Below are 23,948 nucleotides of genomic sequence, written 5' to 3'. Positions count from 1 at the left end.
TCCTTCTTGAGACAGAACGCCACTGATTGCTTGTCCACTTGCATCAGTGAGCACACTGAATGTCTTTGAGAAGTTTGGAAGGTGTAGCATTGGAGCATTCACCAAAGCTTCTTTGAGTTTCTCAAAACTAGCTTGATCACATTCATTCCAAGTAAATATTCTAACCTTCTTAAACGTATTAGTCAACTGAGATGCAACCTTAGTATAGCTTTGAATACAAGTACGATACCATCATGTTAAACCAAGAAATGCACGTACTTCTCGTATTGATTTTGATGTAGGCCAAGATATAAGAGATTCAATTGTACTTGGATCAATAGAAACACCATCCTTGGATACAATAAATCCCAAATATTTCACCTTGTTAGTGAAGAAGGTGCATTTGCTATGTTTGGCATAAAGTTGATTTTGCGGAGAAGTTCAAGTACTCGTCGCACATGTTGTTCGCGTTCTTCGCTGTTTCTTGAGATAATATCTGGAGGATGATGATCTCTTGTTTGATCTGGAACGTTTTCAGAGATTGTATGTTGGGGCCAGGGAAATGGTGGAGCATTGGAAATCAGCGGCTTTTCATGACTAAGAAATTTGCCGTTTACCTGCGCATCCCAGCTTAGTCTAGTTGTTGGAAAGGGTTCCTAAATGGATAATCACTGCTGAAGAGAGAGTGACCAACCCACACTTGCAAAGGCAGTCTACTGCAGATTGTCGCTCTGTTGCCCTTGAATTAGAACTTCTGCTGGAAAACAAACCAACTTACAAATGTATGAAGGATGTTTCGGAACAGTTAAAGGAGGTTTCGGTGCAGATGCAAACGGCCAGAGGAGTCTTGGATCAGAGAGTAAGGGCCATTCTTGAAGATCAGACATCCACTAGTAAAGGACCTCATACTAGAATGTCAGTCGGAGCAGAGGAATTCCAAAGACTGAGCAAGATTTGTCGAGCGAACCAAAAATCGAGCAAAATAAGCCAATCAAAGAGGACAGCATACATATCATTGTCAACTCTTGATACATTATGACAATACTTAATTTCATGTGACATTTCATAAAGTTAGTAAACAATATAAAATTTTCTTATTAATATTTCTCTACATCTAGAGGCATCTGCATGTATGCAAGAAAAACCAAATTTTCTTATAGGTGTACACATTCCATGTATATCTCTCTCTCCCCCTCCCTCTCTCTCTCTCTTTCACAAGCATTGAGAGTCACAAATAATATGCACTGCACTCACATGATAATTTTTAAAATTTTGGTCCTAGAGGCTGTATTTGACCTTTGAGAACGAGAAAGGAATCTCTCTCTCTCTCTCTCTCTCTCTCTCTCTCTCTCTCTCTCTCTCTCTCTCACACACACACACACACACACACACACACACACACACACACACACACACACACATTCCCTTCGATGCGAGATAGGGTGTTGGGGCAATGGAGAAGAGTCAAATCAATTGTGCAAAAATTATCCTCATTGCAAGTTCGAGAGTCTGATTACCAGAGTGCTCAGCTTTTGGTCACATCCGAACTTTATTCTCTCACATTTGCAGCAATGACTTAGACCTACACACTTTCCTCTTGTAGCCACAGTGTGGGCTCTCCATTGCGATTCTCATCACCACAATTTTGGAGCATCGAGAGTCACTCATCACTCAAACACATACTACATCACATGTAACTTTGGTCCCATAGGTCATATTTGACCTCCGAGGACGATAATAAAATCTATCTATCAGAAGTAGACTCACTCTGATGTTAGAACTCTCTTCTTCTTCTTCTTCTTCTTCTTCTTCTTCTTCTTCTTCTTCTTCTTCTTCTTCTCTATCTCTCTCTCTCTCTCTCAACAATAAAAACTTAAAAGTCCATCCACATCTCTCTCTCTCTCTCTCTCTCTCTCTCTCTCTCTCTCTCTCTCTCTCTCTCTCTCTCTCTCTCTCTCTCTCTCTCTCTCTCTCTCTCTCTCTCTCTCTCTCACACACACACACACACACACACACACACACACACACACACACACACACAACAATCAAAACTTAAAGCTCCATCCAGGTAAACCAAAATTTTGAGAAATGGTACCGTTTGGTCGACAAAATAATTTTCCATCTCCGCATATTCAAGCACTACTTTGTAGCTAATCAATTTTTTATAAACTCCATTGAATCTTTCCAAATGAAGTTTTGAGGGATGGCATCTGCAAGGAATTTGAGGACCTGAAGGACATCCATAATATTTGCGTAGGTCATTTGACGGTAGAGGATTGGCGACATTTGGATTCAGCTAGTAGGCATGGAGGCCCCAATTCTTCGGCTCAAGCACGCTTACACCCTTGCGTTTGGTTGTGTCCAATGACCCTCCGGAATGGGCAAGGGGTTGAGCCACCGACGTAGCCATGGATGTCACAACTTTGAATCAAAAATTTCCATCTCAGTGTGTGTGGTGGGGGCCTTATATTATATTCATTTAAGCAAAAACCCCTTCAATCATTTGGGGCATTCTTAGATCCCACATTTTGCAATAAACTGGGTAGTGTAGATTTGGTAAAAAGCGGATGAGAATGGGGACCAATAGAGAATTTTAAGGCTTACTAATGACGTTGTGTAAGCAGCTGGTGGTGGACGAGCACACAATGAAGTAGGTGCATGGGCTCCCACCATCTCTTGATCGCTCTCTTGCACGATGCCTCCTCTATCCCCGCCATCACTCTCACCTCCAATTCCGTTCACTTGCAAGCCCTGTGCGCCATCACCAAGGACTGCATTACCTACACTAGCACAGCACAAGCGCCGATCGACGATCCTGCCAGATGCAGCTCCATCAATAGTGCAGACGAAGAGTTATGTCCTCAGATCAAGCTAAGTCTGGAAGCACAACACGTCGTGGAGAAGCTTTCTTGCTTTGAAGCAAGGTGTTTGGGTTATCGGTTTGTTGGCCCCGAGCACTTGCTGCTGGGACTACTTAGAGAAAGGGAATGTAGCGTTGTCGTCTCTGTGCTAGACACACTTGGAGTTGATTATATTCGTGTCAGAAGTGAAGTGATCCAAATGATGGCCCTATACGAAGATATTGAAGAGACATGCTCAATCGCGGTACCACTGCAAACACTCGCAATCGATATTTTAGGCGGAAGAAAGGCATCGCTATATTCCCGCCTGAGGGTATCACCATCACTCCCGCCAGCATCGATGCAGCAATAACAGACGCAATTTTCATGTCTTATTTGCATGCTTTTGCTACTGTCCTCACAAAGCTCGCAAGACAAGGTATGCTCGACCCTGTCATTGGTAGACAATCTCAAATTGAGCGCGCAATCCAAATTCTCGGCCGGCGGACTAAGAACAATCCATGCCTTGTGGGCGAGGCTGGCGTGGGAAAGACTGCCATTGTGGAGGGCATTGCACAGATGATCGCTTGCGGTGCAGATGTCTCCCAGGCTATAGCAGGAAAGAGGATTTTCAGCCTGGACATTCGATCACTGTCCGAGGTAGCCCTTGCTCCATTTCTACACCCCCTCAGTACACAACAACAATGATAACCCCCTCACACAGTAGAAACGCCTCGCTCTCAGTTGCTAGCTCTCGCACAATGACTCTCTCTCTCTCTCTCTCTCTCTCTCTCTCTCTCTCTCTCTCTCTCTCTCTCTCTCTCTCTCTCTCTCTCTCTCTCTCTCTCTCACACACACACACACACACACACACAGTTTTAACAAAAAAACTCTCTAAAAGAGCGCGCGCCGGCGTGCGCTCTTTCAGAGAGTTTTTTTTAAAAAACTGAGAGACCAAACCCCCATATTCTCTTCGACCCTCTCTGCTGTAAAACTCTCTCTCTCTCTTCGTTTAATTATCCTAAGCAGGACCGAGTCGCGGAGCCAGAGTTAGCCGAGCAGGGGCTGCCTACAGAGGTTGCCTAGATGGGGCGGGTCTTCAGAACTGAGAGGGCCGAGCCTCGCATGGAAAGGTGAAAAGGGATGCCTGAAGGAGGCCGCTAGAGGTGGCGGGCTGCAGAGGAAGGAGAGAGAGAGAGAGAGAGAGAGAGAGAGAGAGAGAGAGAGAGAGAGAGAGAGAGAGAGAGAGAGAGAGAGAGAGAGAGAGAGAGAGAGAGAGAGAGAGAGAGAGTGAGAGCGCGCATATTGTTTTTTGTGCTTGACATTGGCGTGATGTGAGGGACTGTGAACGTGTTTTGAAGGTGCCCCCGCCCTTCGTTCCCGCATGAACTTGGGACCGCTCTTCCTTTGCACGTCATTGTAGGGTCATATATGATGGCACAGAATGATTCATGGATCCAAGAGTTTGAAGATGCAGTCTGGCTTGCAGAGGATATAGTAGCCTACATTGCAGAGAGCAACTCCGAAGCCCCCATTGGCAGTGGGTCCCGTGCTGCTAACAATTCCCACCTCGTTTTTGCCACAAGCTAGTAATACATTGCTCTCTCTTTGACCTCCTATGCTCACTCAGTCATCTCTTAGTGATATTGCATTTTTGTTCTTTTGAAACTTTGTGTTGTGGTTGTCTTTGAATCCAAAATTGCCTCACTTACTAATGGATCCCTTAAAGTTGTCCATGTGCTCAATGGCACTCTGATCGTATATGATTGCTTGTTGTGTCTTGACTGCAGACGGAATATCACCATGCTTGGTACCCACCTTGACAGCCTTCAATCCCTCTTGAGCAATCCTTCCCTCACCAAATCTTTAAATGAAAAGGACTTAAGGAAACAACAAGACAGATTTATGAGTCTTCATTCTAGGATGAATCAGATGTCAAACAGCCTAAATTCCTCCCAAGCTTCTAACAGGATTAATCTATTGGGTCAGGATGGGAGAGGTGAACCTAAAGAGAACAATAGAACAACAGGCTTAGATAACTATGGAATTGCTCTGCTTCAATGACAGACTGACTGATCATGCGGGAGCAAGATGATGACCTTTTGAATCATGAAGAGACAGTGACAAGCACAAAAAACATTACCTTGGCTATAAATAAAACGCTGGAATTGCACTCAAAGCTTTTGGATAATTTAGATGACGACACAGACAGAACAAATACATGACTGAACGCTATGCAGAGGAGGCTAGGCGTACTAGGCCAGAAGACAAGCAGTGGGTGTTCAGTGATGTCCCTCATCTTGATGGTTCTTCTGATTGTGATACTAGCCCTTGTCATAATTGCGTTGATCCGATATTTGTGAGGTATGCTAGCCCTCGTCATAATTGTGTTGATCGGGTACTGTGTGAGGTGTCTTTGTGTGAGCAAAGGATTGATGGTGAGGTTTCAGTATGTGGCCCTTTGGAATTCACAAGCTGTTGCTAACTTCTAAAGTGACTGCTGGCAAAAAAAAAAAAAGGTTTGACAAATAAGTAATGCATGTAATCATCATGTCTCATGATTCTATTAAAGCCGCCTCAACATTGACCATGGTCCGTGATTCAAAAGGAAGCTGTAACATAGCGTGTGTGTATGCTATGTGTAATTTCTTTTTTGGAGGACCACCTTTTATCAAGGCTGAACTACTTTTTGCCTTCTGTGTAAGCAAAGATTGGTATCTGGTTTGTTAATACTGAATACCCAGCAAGACATGAGACGTCTTATTTTGTGATGTTTGTCTTGAATTAGAGTAATGGATTAGTTTTTTCTTTACCGAGAGAGAGAGAGAGAGAGAGAGAGAGAGAGAGAGAGAGAGAGAGAGAGAGAGAGAGAGAGAGAGAGAGAGAGAGTTATTTCATGCACCATGTGGGGTGCCTGGCATTTTCTAAAAATAAGAGGGAGAGGGAGAGTAAACGGGCATTTTTGAAATAAAAAAGGACATGATATTAAGCTGAGACACATTTTTCCCAAACACCTAGGACGATGCCTTTCTAGAAAATTCTAGGCATATAACTCTATAAATTTTTGTTGTTGTTTTTGTAAATTGATTAAAAAATTCCTATATTGGTCAATTGAGGAAAAACATGATTTTATTGTAACAAAAGAAGCCTTTCATAATTAGTTATGGTGTTTGTCAGTGATGTGTCGTGTAAGAAGGGTGTCTTTGTATGAAGATCACAGCCTTGTAGAGTATAGATAGGACAAGACGACATGGAAAAGATGATTGGTGTATAAATGAACTAATGAGGTGCAATAAATTGCTATCAAATTGATGCGTCTAAGATGAGGAAGGATGCACATGCTCTCAAGTATTAAAAATGACAATCAAGAACCAAAGTACTGGACATAGGAGCACTACAAATGACCTTACAAAAAGAAACTTACGATGACTTGAACATTAAGTACAGGGCTAGACCTCTTATTATTCTATCAATCTTACTTTATGCTCAAACATGTGAAGCCCAAGCGAGCCTAAGAGAGAAGATAATATTTTCAAATATTGTGTTTATTTTCTTAAAAGTAAACTTTGAGGAGGTAGTCTATTCATCGATAACCCTTTTTGTTGTGGTGCATGAATATATAACAAATGATAAATAATCTATTGACGATAAAATTTACTATATCGTGTCCAAACACTTGCTCGGGTTTGTCCTTGCTCGGAAAAGATCGCTCGGTGCATGGTAACACTCATCGGAGCACAGGCAACTACTCTCCGCAAATTGTTCCAGCTAGTGAGAATCACCAGAAATATGATGCAGCAAGAGAACCAGGCTGTTCTCAATTTTTTAGAATTCATGCCTGATTCTCCAGTTCTCTTGTATGCCTTTCCAGCAAGAGAGACAGAGCTGCCAAGATTCTTCCCAGCACTTTATCCTCAACATCCAGAACCAGTTGATCGCCTTACATACTTCAAGATTATTGATGAGCTCCAGGATTGGTATGAGCAATCGACTGTGGAATGGAAAACTTGGCAAACGTTGTTCAATGATGCTCTCCAACTGAATGATATTCAGGCACTGAAAGAGGAGATGCATAGGATCCGGATGTGTATGGGTCAATGGAAGATCCTTATCAGGGGCATGACCAAGATCACTAATCAGCTGCAACTTATTGTTGAATCTTCTAAATTGCCTGAAAAGGATATTGCAGCTAAGGCGGGCGTGGCACCACAGTATAGGGAGATGGCTGAGATTCTTTTCGAAGCTCGGGTCAAAACTAATCAGCCTCTTCCAGAAGGATGGATCCATACTGCTTCGCATTGTCACAAGATGACCATAACCAGGATCACCAAGGGCAGGCGTACACTCTATGATCCTGACACCAAAACCTATCATTCCCTCACGCCTTATGAAGTAGAGATGACCAAAGAAAGGCGGGATCAGCTTGAACAGGAGGCCGTTTACCGACTGATTTAGAAGGAGAATGCTGGTACTGGGACATCTCAGGCACCATCTAGGTGAAAGGGAAAACGGAAGACGGTTCAATGGAAGGATACTAGGTAGTTCCATCTCAGAATTCAATGGCGACTTTTCTTCCTTAGCTGGAAGGTAGACGATGAGAGCTCTACCTTGGCCTTTTCAGCTGCCTCTCGCAATCTTTGTATGGCCACTCTGTCATTGGTCGAGTCCAATCCCCAACATCAGAACTAGACGGTGGATTTTTCAGTCTCACATCAGAATCAGACAGAGGATTTTTTCAAAAATTTTGGAATCTTGCCAACATTCAAGAAAGAAGGGAAGGATGTAGACGGTTGGATAGTTTCACTAAGTGGGAACGTTCTCTTATGAGCCGGGCAGCGAATTACTTGGTAATTACTATGGTAATTACTACAGTAAATCCAAAGTGTATAAATAGGGCCCATTACATTGAAATCAGGTTGGCAATTGTTAACATTTGGGTTAGCACTTTGGCTACATTTGTACTTGAGTTGTCAATCATTGGTAGTTGTTATCGGTTGTACTCTCTCTGTAAATCATATCATACTCACTGTAATCTTTTATTTGTAATCCCAATCATGGCAGATATTCCAGTTACACTTACTTTGTGTCCAGTACTTTGAATCTGAATCTGAATATTATTCTCAGTACATAAGTCTGATTCTTATTCCAGTATCCAAATTCCAATCCAGTTTCTGATTTCTATCCAGTGAAATCTTCTAGCACTAGTAGCTGAAATCTTCTAACACTGGAATTAGCTGTCTTAAGAGATCAGCTCCAATTCCACATATCAACTTTCTCTCTCATATACACACACATCAAGGCAATGAGGGTCTCTCTCTCTCTCTCTCTCTCTCTCTCTCTCTCTCTCTCTCTCTCTCTCGCGTGCGCATGCAAATGCGTACACACAGACAAAACACAAACACATGCGTACAACTACTAAACTTCATGTGTCGAAGTCAAAGATCATTTATAACATGAGAGGTCAGTGCAAACCTATGAAGGGAGGAGGTTCATTGAGTTATGGCCTTCAAAATGTAAAGGAAAGCCACCTTTCAAATAGTTTTCAAAAACAAAGGTAGTCCTTGGAATTTGAGATCTTGAGTGAAACTCCATGGCCTTCCCAAAAGCTATAAGTACTGTAAATTAAGATAGAACACTTTTCATTGCCAAGACTAAAGACTAAGAAGCCTTCATTTTGACTTTTCATTTGGAGGATTAAGAAGTATTTTCATTTTCTACCATCTTAGTAGTGTTAATTGAGTCAACGTCAGTTAACAGAAGCTGCTAAAGATTGAATACGTACGGATGCACATCAAAGATCAAGGTGAAGAAGTAGTAAAGATTGGAGCTACACACTTTTCACATTTTTCAAAAAATGGCCATGTATTATAATTTCCTGAATTACTTAGCCATTGTAATAATTGTAAAGTTTTACAGGCTCAATAAGAGTTCCAAGGTGTAAAGCATAGGTCAGTTAGTGTACCTACATTGCAGATACAATAAGTGAGGAGCCTCAAAGGTCTTGGGCGCCGTACATTACACATTTTAAACCTTGGCTAAGGTATAAAAGCCAACTTTGTAAAGATTTTATTAAGTTTTTGGATAAGAAATACACAGCGTGAGATAACGGTGCTCACTTCTCTCCTTCTTACGCTTCCTACTCCCTCTCCGGTTGTCACATTGCGAATGTGTTTGTTGCATTGCAACCCCAGGTAAGAGCTCTACGCATTGATGTAAGCCATTCAGAGTATTTTGTAGCTTTTGGCGTCGCCGACCTACGACCTAATGTCATCATAACTAGGAATTTACACTTTTAAAATGAAAACTAAGCATAGGCGGGGTATTGGGGCATCATTGCTAAGCATTTAGATGCATTGTGGGTCGAAAACGACTAGGTCAAAAATCCACTGCTGTTAATAATCGCGATTCTGGAACTTGACCTAAAGTGGTATTTGAGGACATAGGCATGTGTACTTAGGTCTTATAAACTTGTCCTCGAAGTTTCGTTACATTTGGATGTCATTTGATGCTGTAACAGATGTGATTTGCTTGCCGATGAGCGATTGGCTTTTGGTGATTTCGGTCACTTGAGTGTAGCTTGAGTTAGATACGAAGTGTTAGTTGTTTTCCAAGAGATTGAAAACCTCTTGTAGCCTCTATGCACTAGTTGATTGAGCTTCGTCCCACGGTTTGACAAATTAATCGTGGTTCTCGCTAATACTGCAATAAGATAGGATGGTGAGGTTAGACATGCGTCCCACATTTGGCGCCGCTGTCAGGGACGAAAGACCTAAACTAGGGAAAACACGAGCGTCTTGTGTACTTGTCCATTAACTTCCTCTAGGTTCACCTAGAGTAAAACTTTCTTTTTAGAAACCGCATAGCTTAAGATTGTCGTCTTTTGTTGTGTGGAGGTAGCTTGGAGGTAAGTTGTACTTGCCGAGTGCCTTTAGGATTGTAGGATTGTAAATTTAGATTAGGATTGAGCGAGTATGAGTGAAAGTGCGACGCAAGAGAGAGTACGAGAAGAAGAGCACGACGATATGGTGAACTCGCTCTACTGTAATGTGTAGAGCATAGTGAGTTCTTATTAGGTTTTTACAAAAGAATATGTGTACATACCTGGCAACCCGCCCACTTACCTGGGCAACCACATTGGGCTTTATACCCCAACAACCTCCCACTTAAAGTCCAATGTGGTACTTTAAGTGTGAGAGAAGCTACTATACAAGCTAATATACAAGAGATGTAGAGAAGTGATGTAATACCCTACACCTAACTACTTGCGAAAATGCGCAAATCTCTCTGAGGGAAGTCCTTTTGTAAGTAGATCAATAGGATTTTCTGTGGTGTGAACTTTGACAAGCTGAAGTTGCTTATCCTCGAGCATTTCCCTGATGAAATGATACTTCACATCCACATGCTTTGTCTTTGAGTGATAAACTGGATTGCGAGCCAATTGTATAGCACTTTGACTATCACAATATAACACATGCATCTCTTCTTTGAGTACCAAACCTATTACTAGTCGATTAAGCCAAATTGATTCTTTGCATGCCTCTGATGCTGCAACATATTCAGCCTCTGTAGTAGACTGAGTAACACAATCTTGTAATCTAGAACGCCATCATACTACTCCACCAGCCAATGTAAAGACATACCCTGACGTAGACCTTCGGTTGTCTAAGTCACCTGCATAATTTGAGTCTGTAAAACCCTTTACACTTAGCTCTTGACTCCAATAGCATATGCGCATACTCTTTGTAGCTTTCAGGTATCTCAATATTCCTTTCACTGCCTCCCAATGTTTCTTACCTGGGTTTGACATGTATCGACTTACTACTCCCACTACAAATGCAATGTCTGGGCAAGTAGCAATCATTGCATACATCAAACTACCCACTGCAGACGCATATGGAATCTTATCCATTTCAGCATGTTCTTCCTCAAACACAGGACAATCTTGTTTGCTAAGTTTCACATATGGTGGAAATGAAACACTCAATGCCTTTCCCTTCTCCATATTGAAACGTTGCAAAACCTTGTCAATATACTCCGTTTGAGATAACCAAATCAACTTCTTTGATCTGTCTCTCTCAATGTGCATACCAAGTATATGACTTGCCTCACCCATGTCTTTCATGTCAAACGATTTTGCCATCTTTGACTTCAAAGCTGAAATTTCTTCCAAGTGCTTGCCAGTAATCAACATGTCATCCACATACAAAATAAGGATCAGCCAACTACCATCCTTAGCCTTCTTTGTATATAGACAATGATCGAACTCACTACGTTTGTAGCCTTGAGAAAGCATAAACTTATGGAATTTATGGTACCATGCCCTCGGTGATTGTTTTAAGCCATAAAGACTCTTTAACAACTGGCATACCCAATCTTCCTTGCCTTTCTCAACAAACCCTTCTGGCTGCTGCATGTAAATTTCCACATCTAAATCACCATGAAAGAATGCTGTCTTGACATCCATTTGGTGCAACATCAAATCTAATATGGCAACCAATGCAAGAAAGCATCTCAATGTAGTCATCTTGACCACCGGAGAGAAGACTTCATCAAAGTCAATGCCTTGTTCTTGCTTAAAGCCCTTGGCAACAAGCCTTGCTTTGTACTTTGGCTGACTATCATGAGCGGTGATCTTATACCTGTAAACCCATTTACAAGGTAGAGCCTTTTTGCCCTGCGGTAATTTAACTAGCTTCCATGTCCTGTTTTTATGCAGAGCTATCATCTCTGATTGCATGGCCAACTGCCAATTCCCGGAGTCCTTCATTTGCACTGCTTCCTTGTAACATGAAGCCTCATTGCAATCAGTCAACATGACATAGCTCATATATGGAACAAACCTATCAGGAGGTCACGTGATATGTCCAGATCTACGCACAATAGGTGGCTCAAGCTCAGCCACAACCTGTGGTTCCACTCTATCCTGTCCTTGCTCCTCTTGAGCCCTGACATTTTGTCTTGCACGTGAAGGTCCATCTTCTTGGAAGACAACTCTTCTAATCTCCTCAACCCTCTCTAGTTTAGAATGATATTTGGCTTCATTAAAGTGAACATCATTGTTGTGGATAACCTTTCTGGATTCGGGATCCCAAAGTCTGTACCCCATCTCACCAGAATTACCATAGCCTAGAAAGATGCACTTTCTACTCTTTGGCTCAAGTTTGTTCCTAAATTCCTTTGGAACCTGAGTATATGCCTCACAGCCAAAGACTCTCAGATGCTTGTATGAGGCCATTTTGCCTGACCATACCATCTCTGCCACTGAATCCTTTTGCAAAACCTTGCTAGGAGATCTTTTATAAGATGAACAGCTGTTGATACAGCTTCAGCCCAAAACCCATTTGGCAGCTGTGCATTAGACAACATACTTCTGACCTTCTCTTGTATGGTCCTATTCATCCTCTCAGCAACACCATTTTGAGGAGGATTGTAAGGAGCAGTAAGTTCATGTTTTATACCTTTTGACTCACAACAGTCCTGAAAGGCCTTTGAAACATACTCTCCACCATTGTCAGTGCGTAAGCATTTAAGCTTCTTGCCACTCTGATTCTCCACAAGTGTCACAAACGTTTTCAAAACACTAAACGCTTCATCCTTGTGCTTGAGAAAGTAAATCCATTCTTTCCTCGAGTAATCATCTATAAATGTCATAAAGTAAGAATCTCCCCCTAGAGATAGGTTAGGCATAGGTCCACACAAATCACTATGAACAAGTGCCAACTGTGTATCTCTTCTACTACTTCTATGCTTATGTGGCTGCTGTGTTTGCTTACCATACAGACAATGTTCACAGAATTCAAAATCATTAAATGAAAAGCCAGGCAAATAACCAGAACGAGACAAGATTTCCATTCCCTTCTTGGACATATGTCCTAACCGGCTATGCCACAAAGAAACGTTCGGCTGCTCGGTTACATTGATTACATTTTTAGAGACATTTGATACATAAATCATGTAAAGTCCGCCAGACTTTACTCCATGTGCTACTGTCATAGAACCCTTGGATATCTTCCACATGTTCTGTCCAAAAGTGGTGACGTAGCCAGCATCATCAAGTAAACCTATGCTGATCAAGCTCTTTGTAATTGCGGGAACATATCTCACATTCTTCAGCGTGAAACAAGAGCCATTTTGAAACTTCAATTGAACATCTCCAACACCTAACATCTCACATGTCTGCCCATTGCCTAGCCGAACATGATCTTTAGTGGTCACATAAGAAGTAAACCACTCCTTGTTTGGAGACACATGAAGTGATGCCCCTGAATCTATAATCCAGTCACTCAGTGCATTTCCATCAGATGTTGTAAGAAGAGCTGAGTCCATTGTATTCTTCAAGAAGTAGATGTCTACTGACACTAGACTGTCATCCTCTGCAACAGTGTTTGTCACATTTATTTCTTGAATCTTCACTGAGTACTTGTTCTTCTCACCATGGTCTTCAGCTTTCTGTTTGCCTTTTTCTGCTTTCCATTCTCTGCAGTCTCTTTTCATGTGACCCTTCTTGCCACAATGGTAGCATTCTATGTCACTCTTGCCTTTAGCACTGCGGGACTTGCTACGAGATTGATTCCTCTTTTCACCTTTGTACTTTTTTTTGGTCCTTCCCCTGACAACTAAGGTTGTTCCTTTGCCTTTGTCCATTGTCTTTCTGTTGGTTTCTTCAGTAAGCAGACTGCCTTCTACACCTGCTATGGTCAAACCATCTGGAGGTGCAGAATTACTCAAAGTTGTGCGAAAAGTGTCCCAACTTTCCGGCAATGTGATCAACAGGAACATAGCTCTAACAGGTTCATCAAACTTGACACCTTGAGCTGACAACTGACTGTAGATAGTGTTGAATTCATTCAGATGATTGGACATAGGTGTCCCTTCTTTCATCTTCAAGTCAACAAGCTTCTTAAGCCAGTATACTTGTGAAGCTGCACTCTGCTTCTCATAAAGATCACTCAGATTTGTCCATGCTTCATAAGCCGACATCTCGTCTGCTACATTGAAGTAAACGCTTTCTGCCAAAGTCAGCATAATGGTAGAAAGTGCCAATTCATCCATTTCGCTCCATTCATCTTCGTCCATATCTTCTGGTTTTATCCCCTTGAGCTGTATAGGTTTTATCTGCTTCTTTTGTACCAATATGTGCCAAATCCGCTTCTTCCACAATGGGAAATTGGTTCCATCCAGCTTCTTGATATTGTAAAGAGTAGTGTCCTATGATCCAGCCATAGCTATGCTTCACAGTAGTTTACTTTCATGGGAAAAATTCGGCAGAGTTTCCCCTGTAAACTGACCTCTGAACCAATATCAACCTGTCAAATGAACCAAGAAAGCTTCAGATTCTACAGAAATTTCGACAGAGTCTCCTTTGTAAAATGGCTCTGGTGTACTCAAAAAACCACTATCTCTCTAACACTGTAAGCTGTGGGTAAACCTGTCCTGCACCTGTACTGTCTCTCACTGTCCTGTAAGCATAGATTGTGACAATGCCTCAAAGGCAGTAAAGCAAAGATGCAATCCCAACTGTCTAACTCACAGTCAATACATCCTAGCTGCCTATCTAAGGGTGCTCGAGGGATTGCTCCAAGACCTATATCACCAAAAGGATCTTAGCATTCGAGAATCCCCCAGCTCAATAAAACCTCACTCAACCCTCAACAAAGGCTGAAGTAAATCTGACAGTACATAGAATTCCCACAAAGTCATACATCCACAAATTTCCCATTGTATGTTGTAACCGCTACGGCGGTTGTTTGCTGCGTGACTCACTGCCAGCAAACCCTCAACAGACATACATCATCCCTGACAATACATCCCATGTGGAAGTACCTGCAATGTCAGGACGAAATCTGGAATATCAAGCAACAAACACAAGCTACCTGATGAACTAGTGGATGTCGCCTACAGTCTGTGTGTAGGTGCGCCCCTGTCATATGTGACACGCCTCCAAGAACTGTGAACCGTCCTTTGTTGTGTAGACAGCCACAAATCAGCACTCTGGAAGTGTAGATATCCTCAGCACTTGCAGTCGTAGGCCGAAACCCCAAATTTGCAGAGTCGGATCTGCACCCGTCGAGACCACGTAGTCGAAAATGGCCTGCGCAGAACTTTGTCGAAGCCGAACGGTGGTCGAGATGACCTCAGAATCAAATTCTGAGAAAACCAAGCCCTTCGGGCTTACCCACAGGATTTGGGACCGTGTCTTCGCTTGTCGAATCTCACTGCAATCTGAGCAGGTGACTGGCTACCTGCAAATGCTGCCCTGAGCCTCGATCTGAGCTCTGATACCAGTTGAAGGAGTACGAGCGGAAGTGTGATGCGCGAGAGAGTGCGAGAAGAAGAGCACGACAATATGGTGAACTCACTCTACTGTAATGTGTAGAGCATAGTGAGTTCTTATTAGGTTTTTACAAAAGAATATGTGTACATACCTGGCAGCCTGCCCACTTACCTGGGCGACCACATTGGGCTTTATACCCCAACAAGGATTTGGAGAATGATTGGTAGACGAGACAAGTCTTAAGATCAAGGCTCTGAAAAAACATAAAAAACACAAGAAAACGAGTGTTTGTGGACACTTTCCACAACCCCATTGCATAAGAACGTAGGAGTAGGGTAAGTAGGATCCAAGGTGGATATCAGAACATTGCTCACTCCAAACGAATCATCTGTGAGTTGTTTATGTAAAGTTGCAGAGTTTCAGATCTACGGCTAGAAATCGCATGAAAAGACTCCGAACCACTCAATGCATCTGGAGAGTAAGCCTAAAAGTTGTATGAACCAGTGGGTAAGCTCAAGGACACTTTGAGGTAAAATTTTCAAAAGTTTGCCAAAACTCGGATTATTTACTTTTTCTTGACATTTTAAGCGAAATTAAGTTTTGACTTGATTTATAGGCTCAAAATAGATCATGAAAAGACTATCCAGTGAAAAAGTTCAAAAAAGTGTTCATTTTGGGCCAAAAGTTAATAATTGTGATTATTAACTTTCAGCTCAGATTTGACCAAGATTCATACCATTGACTCCTTGCATGTATACAAACAACTTTTGTAAAGGCCCTAAAGATTTGGATCACCAAACTGGCAAAAAACTGGGTAAAAACTAAAGTTTTTACTGACTTTTTGAGTCTTGAGTGTAAATTGGAGAAAAAATCGTCCAAACTTGATGAAACTTGATTCATAGGCTTATATTGATGTGATAAACATGTGTATATGCTCAGTTGATCAAAAAGATGAAAAAAGTTGCCAGTTGTAAATAATCATGATTATTTACATCTACCCCATTTTTCAACTTTTTTGACCAAGTCGGCATACCGCTAGTTTTACCATGTTGTAATAAGCCCACAAATCAAATTTGGTAAGATTTGGATCATTGGATTGAAAATTATGACCAAATTTGCAAAGTCAGTCTGCGGACAGAAAACTGATGACCATTCGACCAAAAATAGTCCAAACTTGATGAAACTTGGCTAGAGACCTTAACTTCAGGTCCTTAATAGATCTGTGTCAAGACTGGAACAAAAACTTGCAAAAATTTAGCAGAAGTAAATAATCACGATTATTTACATCTGCTCCAAAATTTGACAATCTTGCATATTTGGGCATACCACAAGGTCAAGCATAGCAAGTAGACCCCACAAATCAAATTTGGTGAAATTTGGATCACAAAAGTGAGACTTAAGCCAGATTCTTGAAATCAGAGTCTGCGGACCCGCAACAGTTGATAAACTTGATGAATCTTGTCCAAATAAAGTTTTAACTTGATTCATAGGCTCAAAAGAGATCATAAAAAGACTGTTTAGGGAGAAAGTTGAAAAAAGTTGTCATTTTAGGTCAAAAGTTAATAATCGCGATTATGAACTTTTGGCTCAAAATTGATCAAGGTTGATACCAGTGATTCATTACATGAGTACCAACAACTTTTGTAAAGGCACAAAAGATTTGGATCACAAAACACACCAAAGCCTTGATAAAAACTAAAATCTGTACTGAATGTCGAGAACTTGAGTGTGACTTGGTAAATCTTGTTCAAATTCAGTGAAACTTGACTCATAGGCTTATCTTGATGTGTTAAACAACTGTACATGCTCAGATGCACATCAAGTTGACTCCACAAATCAAATTTGGATCACAAAATTGAGAATTAAGCCAGATTCTTGGAATCAGAGTTTGCGGACACTAAACAGTTGATAACTTGGACAAATCTTGATCAAACTCAACCAAACTTGTCCAGAGACCACCAGAAGGTAAATACTTGGTAAAACAAGCCTAAAAAGTGTACAAACTGAGAAAAGTAAATAATCCGGATTAATTACTTTTGAACCCTAGAAACAAGATTTTGGACTTTGAGCTTGTACAGTGCTAGAACAACATAATACAAGGCCACTGGTCAATTTTGGGTTCCATCGGATCCAAATTGGTACCTCTTAACTTAGTTTCAAGTTGTAGATTAGTCCTTTAGCTCCTTGCAAGGGTAGAATTTGGAAATCTCAATTGCTGACTCACTTAGCTCAGATTGAAGAACAAGGTTGCAGGCAAAGAATTGGGAGCTTGACAAGAGCTGAATTCAAGTCAAGTGGAAAAAATGAATAACAATCTAATCTGCAGGTTAGGTTATTCAAGGCCTAGATTTTCATCATTTCAAAGGCTATAATCAATTTTGACACTTTCGAGTTAGAGTTAATCAACTCTTGTGAGTTGAAGAGAAATTGACTGCCAAAAGTACTTTGGCAAAGGCAGTCTTATCAAACTTGAGCAGAAATGTTTTTTGCTAATCAATACCAAAGTTTGCTAGGAGACAGTTTTTACAAAACCAGTCGACGTGGACTCATCTCGAGCTGAGAGTTCAAGTACAGTAGAGCAAGCCAGTAGCAGTGGTAACACAGTGATCCGAGCCTATCACAAATTTTTGTTTATCATATTTTGTTGGTTTTCCTTGCTTCTAGAGGTTTACAATAAAAGAAAGAGTGAGAACAACCTCTTGGAAAAATTTTTAAAAAAATGATTTTTTCTTGACTAGTTCACCGGAGGTGAAAGGTAGAGGGAGAACCTAGTGGTAAAGGGAAGGAAAAATATGTAAATGTGAAAAGAAAAGATATGATGTGGTTGTGGAGCCATGCACCCATGATTCAAGGGTCATGAGTGGCTCATATCATCATGGCTTTGGAGCCATATGATGATTCAAACAAATGGGACCCAAGTGGAAGACTTGGTAAAGGAAGAAACCAGACACATGATTTTGCTGAATTTTTAAAAAATACTTCCACTCCAATCCAAGAAAAGTTGTTTTCATCAAAGTTGTAGCTGATGAGCTGGAGATTCTGGCCATATTTTTTTTATAATTTTTGCATCTACGGTCTAGGAGATATGGCCAAAATGGTGGACCCCAGTTTTTTCAACTATGGTGGAGACCACCCCCTCTACCTTTGCACACACACACCCTTCCTTTTCCACATTGAGACCTTCTCTAAAATCAGCCATTAGTCTTCTCACCCTCCTCTCCTTCCTCCTCTCTCTCAAACTCAAAAACCCATCAAAGTTCCTCTTCTAATCACCTCTCTAGTCATGCTTAATCTTGTTGTAATTCATAAGTTCTCATTCAACCCCTTCCTATTATTACTAGATATGTATTGATTTTATATAGATTCTTTACATTTTAAAATAAGGAAGCTCTTGGACTCAAGCTATGGAGGAAGGAGTGAAGACAACACAAGTGATGATGGAGCTAATTGGTCAACAAATCACTTGGAAGGAGCTTCTTCATTGGTTGAATGTCCCTAATCAAGCTTCATTTGTACAAATTACACTTGGATCTTAACCTCACTCCTAATCACTCTCTTTCCTATATAAAGAGGCCTTCCCCTTTGTAATTTCAAGCCTCCCTCAGCCCCATTGAGCCTTTGTATCACTCACCATGAGCCCATAAGCTCATTCATTCACCCTATTCTTGCACATCCTAGAGTGCAAATTGTTTCATGCTAGTAACCTCTCCTCCTCTTACTTATGTTAATTAAGAGAAATGTTTTATATGTGTGTGAGAGTGCTTGATGTGATCTTGGCTAATCCTTGAGTGATTGTTTGGTAATCTATATGCTATTTGTGTTGGGAGTGTTTGAAGTCATCCATTCCTTGTACACACACTACGGTTAATGCTTCATTCATAGTGACCTCTCTCTCTCTCTCTCTCTCTCTCTCTCTCTCTCTCTCTCTCTCTCTCTCTCTCTCTCTCTCTCTCTCTCTCTCTCTCTCTCTTGTGTAGCGGTCCTAGTCCACGCTTCCAAGACTAGGTGGTGCCCTCATCTCATTTCCCTTGTGGCGCAATGGAGTTTGTTTTGGTGTAGAGGCCGCCATTCCAAATTTCCTTCGTCATAAATTGGTGCCCCCACTGAGGAGTTCTCAAGCAGCGCTCTATCAATCCTATGAAGGAAGATCCATCAAATTCTCCGAGACTTCCACTATGGTCTCCCCAAGAAGCTCGAGAAAAGAAGCGTCTTTATCGACAAACGGCACGTATGCGGGTAAAGAGAGTTAACTACACACACCCTTCTTTGCTTCAAGGAAAATCTTGTAGTCATCAAGTCCCTAGGTCAAAAAATTGTGTTGAGTGCTTTGTGGCTAGTGTGAAGACACTTCCTTTGAAGCCTCGACTTCAGGTGGTGAAAGCACTCTCAAACTCGGGTATTAACAAGTTTTTGGAGGGGGAGCTACACATCAATGGGGTGCGGTATTGGCAAGAGGCTACATATGGTGATGCACTCCAACTACTACTAGCAAGAAGGCTCAAGGTGGTTGAGAGGGTAGCCATCGAACCCTATGAACTCTACAAAGCTGAAGATGGTCACACCAAAGCTAGGATAATCACTGGTGAGCAAATTCTTCGCATCTCTCAAATGGTGGGATCCAAGAGAGCTCAACTTCAATGAAGTGCTTCATGGAAGTTTGTAATTAATGCACCAATGAATAATCCCATTTTCTACAACTTTCAATCAGTTCAGAATATTAGGGTGAATGTGCGCATTGATAGAAAGATTTTTTTCCAACAAAGATTGGTCTTCTATTTTGGAGCTGAGAGGTTGAGAGAGATATTGCTGTCCCCTGACCCTATAATATTTCCTATTTTGGAGTATAATGTATCTTTTGATGTTCACATCTTCATCTTGCTTTAAGCATACTCCATGAATCATAGGGATTTATATGGACCTTTCCAACCTCTTGCTAGACAAACTGTGCATATAATATCTAGCACAAAGCTTAGGTTCCAAAACATCATAAGGGACTTACTAGGCCCTCGTCGTCTAGCTGAGATTAATGCATCTATCAATCCATTTATTCTACCCTTAATAAGATATGATTTGGGCCTAGACGTTTTCATCTTTGTGCTGTATTGAGAGGAAGGCAACCCACTTTTATGATGGCTTTCCCAAATTTTTTTGGGCGTAGTGGGGAAAATGCTGGGGATTTTTTGGATAACTTGGAGATGGCTTTCCTTGTCTCCGAGAGGGATGACGAAGCATTGAAATTGAGAGCTTTTCCTTTGGTGCTCAAAGAAGAAGCTAGGGTATGGTTCCAGGCTCTAGATCCAACCCAAAGAATTGATTGGGAGGGATTGATGGTGGCTTTCCTACGAAGATTTCAACAAGCCAATTCGGCAGAAGAACTATGGCAACGGCTTCTGTCCCTTCATCAAGTTGACCCTCATGGTTACGCAACCTATGAGGAAGGTTTTTTGAAACTTTGGGGGCAATGGTCAGACTCACTAAACCCTGGTGAGCGAGCTCCCAATTGCCTCCAAAAGGATCGATTTATCTCAGGTTTGTACCCCTTGCTAAGGGAGAAGGTAAAGAGCAAATTTCCAAATGCTTTTGAAGATGCCTTAAGAATTGCTAGGGAAAAGAATAGAAAGATTCTCTATCAAGCCCAATCTGGCCAGCTAGCTTTGGGAGGCAATATCACAACTATGGAAGCTTCTCACATACCTCCAAATGTGCCTAATGCACCAGACCTCAATAGAGGTCAACAAGAAGATATGCTCCAACAAATAAACAATCTCACAAACCAGCTAGAGGGGTTGAGAGTAAATCTTGTGCAGGGTGCAAGAAGGCCTATTGAGGGAAATGGTGGGAATCGGCCACCAATGCGACGTCAAGCAAGGGAAATGTTGTGTTACAATTGTGGGCAAATTGGCCACGGCATGTATAATTGCCCTCATCCCAGAAGATATGACTACCCTGTCAGAGGTCCTCGACAACAAGTAAGTCCACCCCGTGCTAGAGCTCAAGCACAAGAGCAACCGCAACCTCAAATTTTGCAGCCACCTCGTGCTCAAGCTCAAGCCCCTGCTACTCAACCAAATGTGAGCATCATAAGGATGGAGGAGGTCCTCAAGGGCAGAAGCAACCAGGAAGAAATAGCTAAAGGGAAGATGAAGATAGATGAAGTGGCTACAATGCCTATCAAACGTGTGCGTGTCCAAGATGAAGTAGGTAAAGAAACAAGCAAGGATGCAAGCAATGAAGCAAGTACATCTCGGGCAACTAAAGATGAAGCCAAGAAGAGAAAGACCCGTACTAGGTCTCAAATTGACATCTCTAATTTCCCTATGGGATCTCGGACACAACCTTATGACTTGACAGCTGATGTGAGTTCTCAAGGACCAAAGATTACTTGGCCACAACTACTTCATATCTCCCCAAAGCTTCGACGACAATGGTCAAAAATGGTGAGCACGAGGGCAAAGCGAAGTAAGCTAGTAAGTGTAATCAAAGCATATGGTCTCAAGGATATAGTGCCTTTGGTGGAGGCTCAAATCAAGGGACAACGGATTCCAAAAACTTACATTGACAGTGGAGCAAAGGTTTGTGTCATGACAGAAAAGCTAATGCATCAATTGGGTTTAGAGGTAATGGAATCATCAAACTTTAGGGCAAAAATGGCCAATAATGTCTCTGTCACTTGTGTGGGTGTAGTGAAAGCTTTGAGAGTTTCTGTTTTTGGAATCACTACAGAGGTTGATGCTTATGTGATGCCAGTAAAGGGAAAAGGATACCCCCTTATTTTAGGACGACCTTGGCTCATGGGTATAGGAGCTAGGCAAGATTGGGCAACAGGAGACTTGGAGTTGAGGCCTCGCATGGGTGGCCATAGTCGGAAGGTGGTTTATAACCTAAAGAATGGGCGACAAGAGAACCTTGAACTAGAGACGTCAGCTGATGAGTGGAGCTCAAGTGGATGCTCCTCATCCATGGACGAGGAAGAGAGTTCAAGTGAAGAGAGTGATAGCACTCTCGAAGTCATGGGCGTCACCATAAAGGAAACTACCTCATCAGAAGACAACCCAAGGATCCAAATGGAGAATGTGTGGGATGCCAGCCTAGAGGAGATGTTATCCAAGGATATAAAGGAAGAAGAAAAGGAGGGTTATGTAAATGTTCTCAAGAAGCATGCATCATTGTTTATTTCTGATTACACTCACATTACAGGTGTCACTGCAATGAAGCATCATATCCATCTAAAAGAAGGGAGCAAGCCAGTAGTACAAAAACTAAGAAGATTAGGAGTTGTGCAACAAAATGCACTGTTGTCTGAGGTGAAGAGACTCTTAGAAGCAGGATTCATATACCCAGTAGAAGATTCAGAATGGGTCTCCCCAGTAGTGGTGAGGCCAAAGAAGAATGGTAAATGGCGAGTGTGCGTGGATTACAAGCCATTAAATGCTGCAACAAAGAGGGACCACTTCCCTCTCCCATTTCAAGATGAGATTCTAAATGAAGTAGCAGGCCATGAGAGATACACAGTGTGTGATGGCTACTCTGGCTACTTTCAAATACGCATTGCAGAGGAGGACCAGAAAAAGACTACTTTCATCACACCATGGGGATGTTTTGCATTTCGAGTCATGCCTTTTGGTCTCACCAACGCTCCAGCCACCTTTCAACGATTCATGAACATGGTCTTCCAACCTTACTTTGGTAAGTCCATAAGGGTTTTCATAGATGACTTTTGTATTTACAGCTCCAAAAGTATGCATCTCGGCAAGATTGATGAAGGATTTACTCGTTTAGCTAAGCTAGGTGGACAACTAAACAAGGACAAATGTCACATTGGGGAAAGCAAGGTTACACTATTAGGGCATGTAGTGTCCATTGATGGAATCGAGGTAGATCCTGAAAAGATAGAAACATTGCTAAATCTACCTTCCCCAACTTCCATCAAACAATTAATCTCCTTCTTGCAAAAGCTAAGATATTTGAGTAGATTCATACACTTACTCTCCCAAGTGATATTTCCTCTACAACAGCTGACTCGTCAAGAGACGCTTGTTTGGAGTGAAGAAAGTGAAGGGCATTTTAGAGAGATTAAAAAAATGTTAGGGTCACTCCCTGTAATCCTCCAACCTTGTTGGGAAGAAACATTCTTTGTAAACCCTAGTGTGGGAGAAGAAGCCATTGGTGCTGCCCTCCTAAAAAAAGATCCAAAAACCTCCTTTATGAGGCATGTGTATTTTGCTAGCCGCCTCATGGAAAACACAGAGAAGGCCTACACCTTGATGGAACAGCTAGTGTTAGCTCTCATGTTTGCGGTAACCAAATTTCGGCCATACTTGCTGCCGAAGAGGTTTGTAATTATCACTGTGGAGGATATGTTTCCCTATGCACTACAACATATGGAAATCTCTGACAAAATAGCAAAGTGGGTGGTGCGACTTCAAGAGTTTGATTATACAATACAGGTTGAAAGAACAACTCGAGCATGCTTAGCCGACATTTTAACAAACAAGTGCTATGAAAAAGTTTTCCATTTGAAGAGAAAGGAACTTCCACCACCTCCAGCTCTAGAGGTTTTGGTCAATGCTTATAGCCTCTACTTTGATGGAGCATACAAGAGAACCAAGGATAAGGCAACTGCAGGCATCGTGGTCTTATCCCCATTGGGAGAGAGGATCCATGGTGAAGGGATCACTCTAGAAGATGTCCACTCCAACAATGAAGCAGAATATCATGCTCTAATTCATGGCCTTTGTTGGTGCCTCGATAATTCAATTAAGAGATTAAACGCTTTTGGTGACTCCATGCTTTTGGTAAGGCAAATGCAAGGTACATGGGCTTGCAAAAATGCCCGTCTCTCTACTAAAATGAGA

General features: G+C 41.8%; 2 pseudogenes; both read left to right on the top strand.

The window, feature by feature from the left end:
* The first annotated feature begins 2,637 nt into the window (after window positions 1–2,637).
* Window positions 2,638–3,570, top strand: LOC147424811 (ATP-dependent Clp protease ATP-binding subunit ClpA homolog CD4A, chloroplastic-like; annotated as a pseudogene).
* A 683-nt stretch (window positions 3,571–4,253) lies between these two features.
* LOC147424810 (syntaxin-52-like) lies at window positions 4,254–5,182 on the top strand (annotated as a pseudogene).
* The last annotated feature ends 18,766 nt before the right edge of the window (window positions 5,183–23,948 follow it).

The sequence above is a fragment of the Adiantum capillus-veneris genome, chromosome 25, assembly GCF_014529385.1.
Source record: "Adiantum capillus-veneris isolate H3 chromosome 25, ASM1452938v2, whole genome shotgun sequence".
NCBI lineage: Eukaryota > Viridiplantae > Streptophyta > Polypodiopsida > Polypodiales > Pteridaceae > Adiantum > Adiantum capillus-veneris.
The sequence above is the reverse complement of the archived record's forward strand: the minus strand, read 5'-3'. Positions and strand labels throughout refer to the sequence as shown.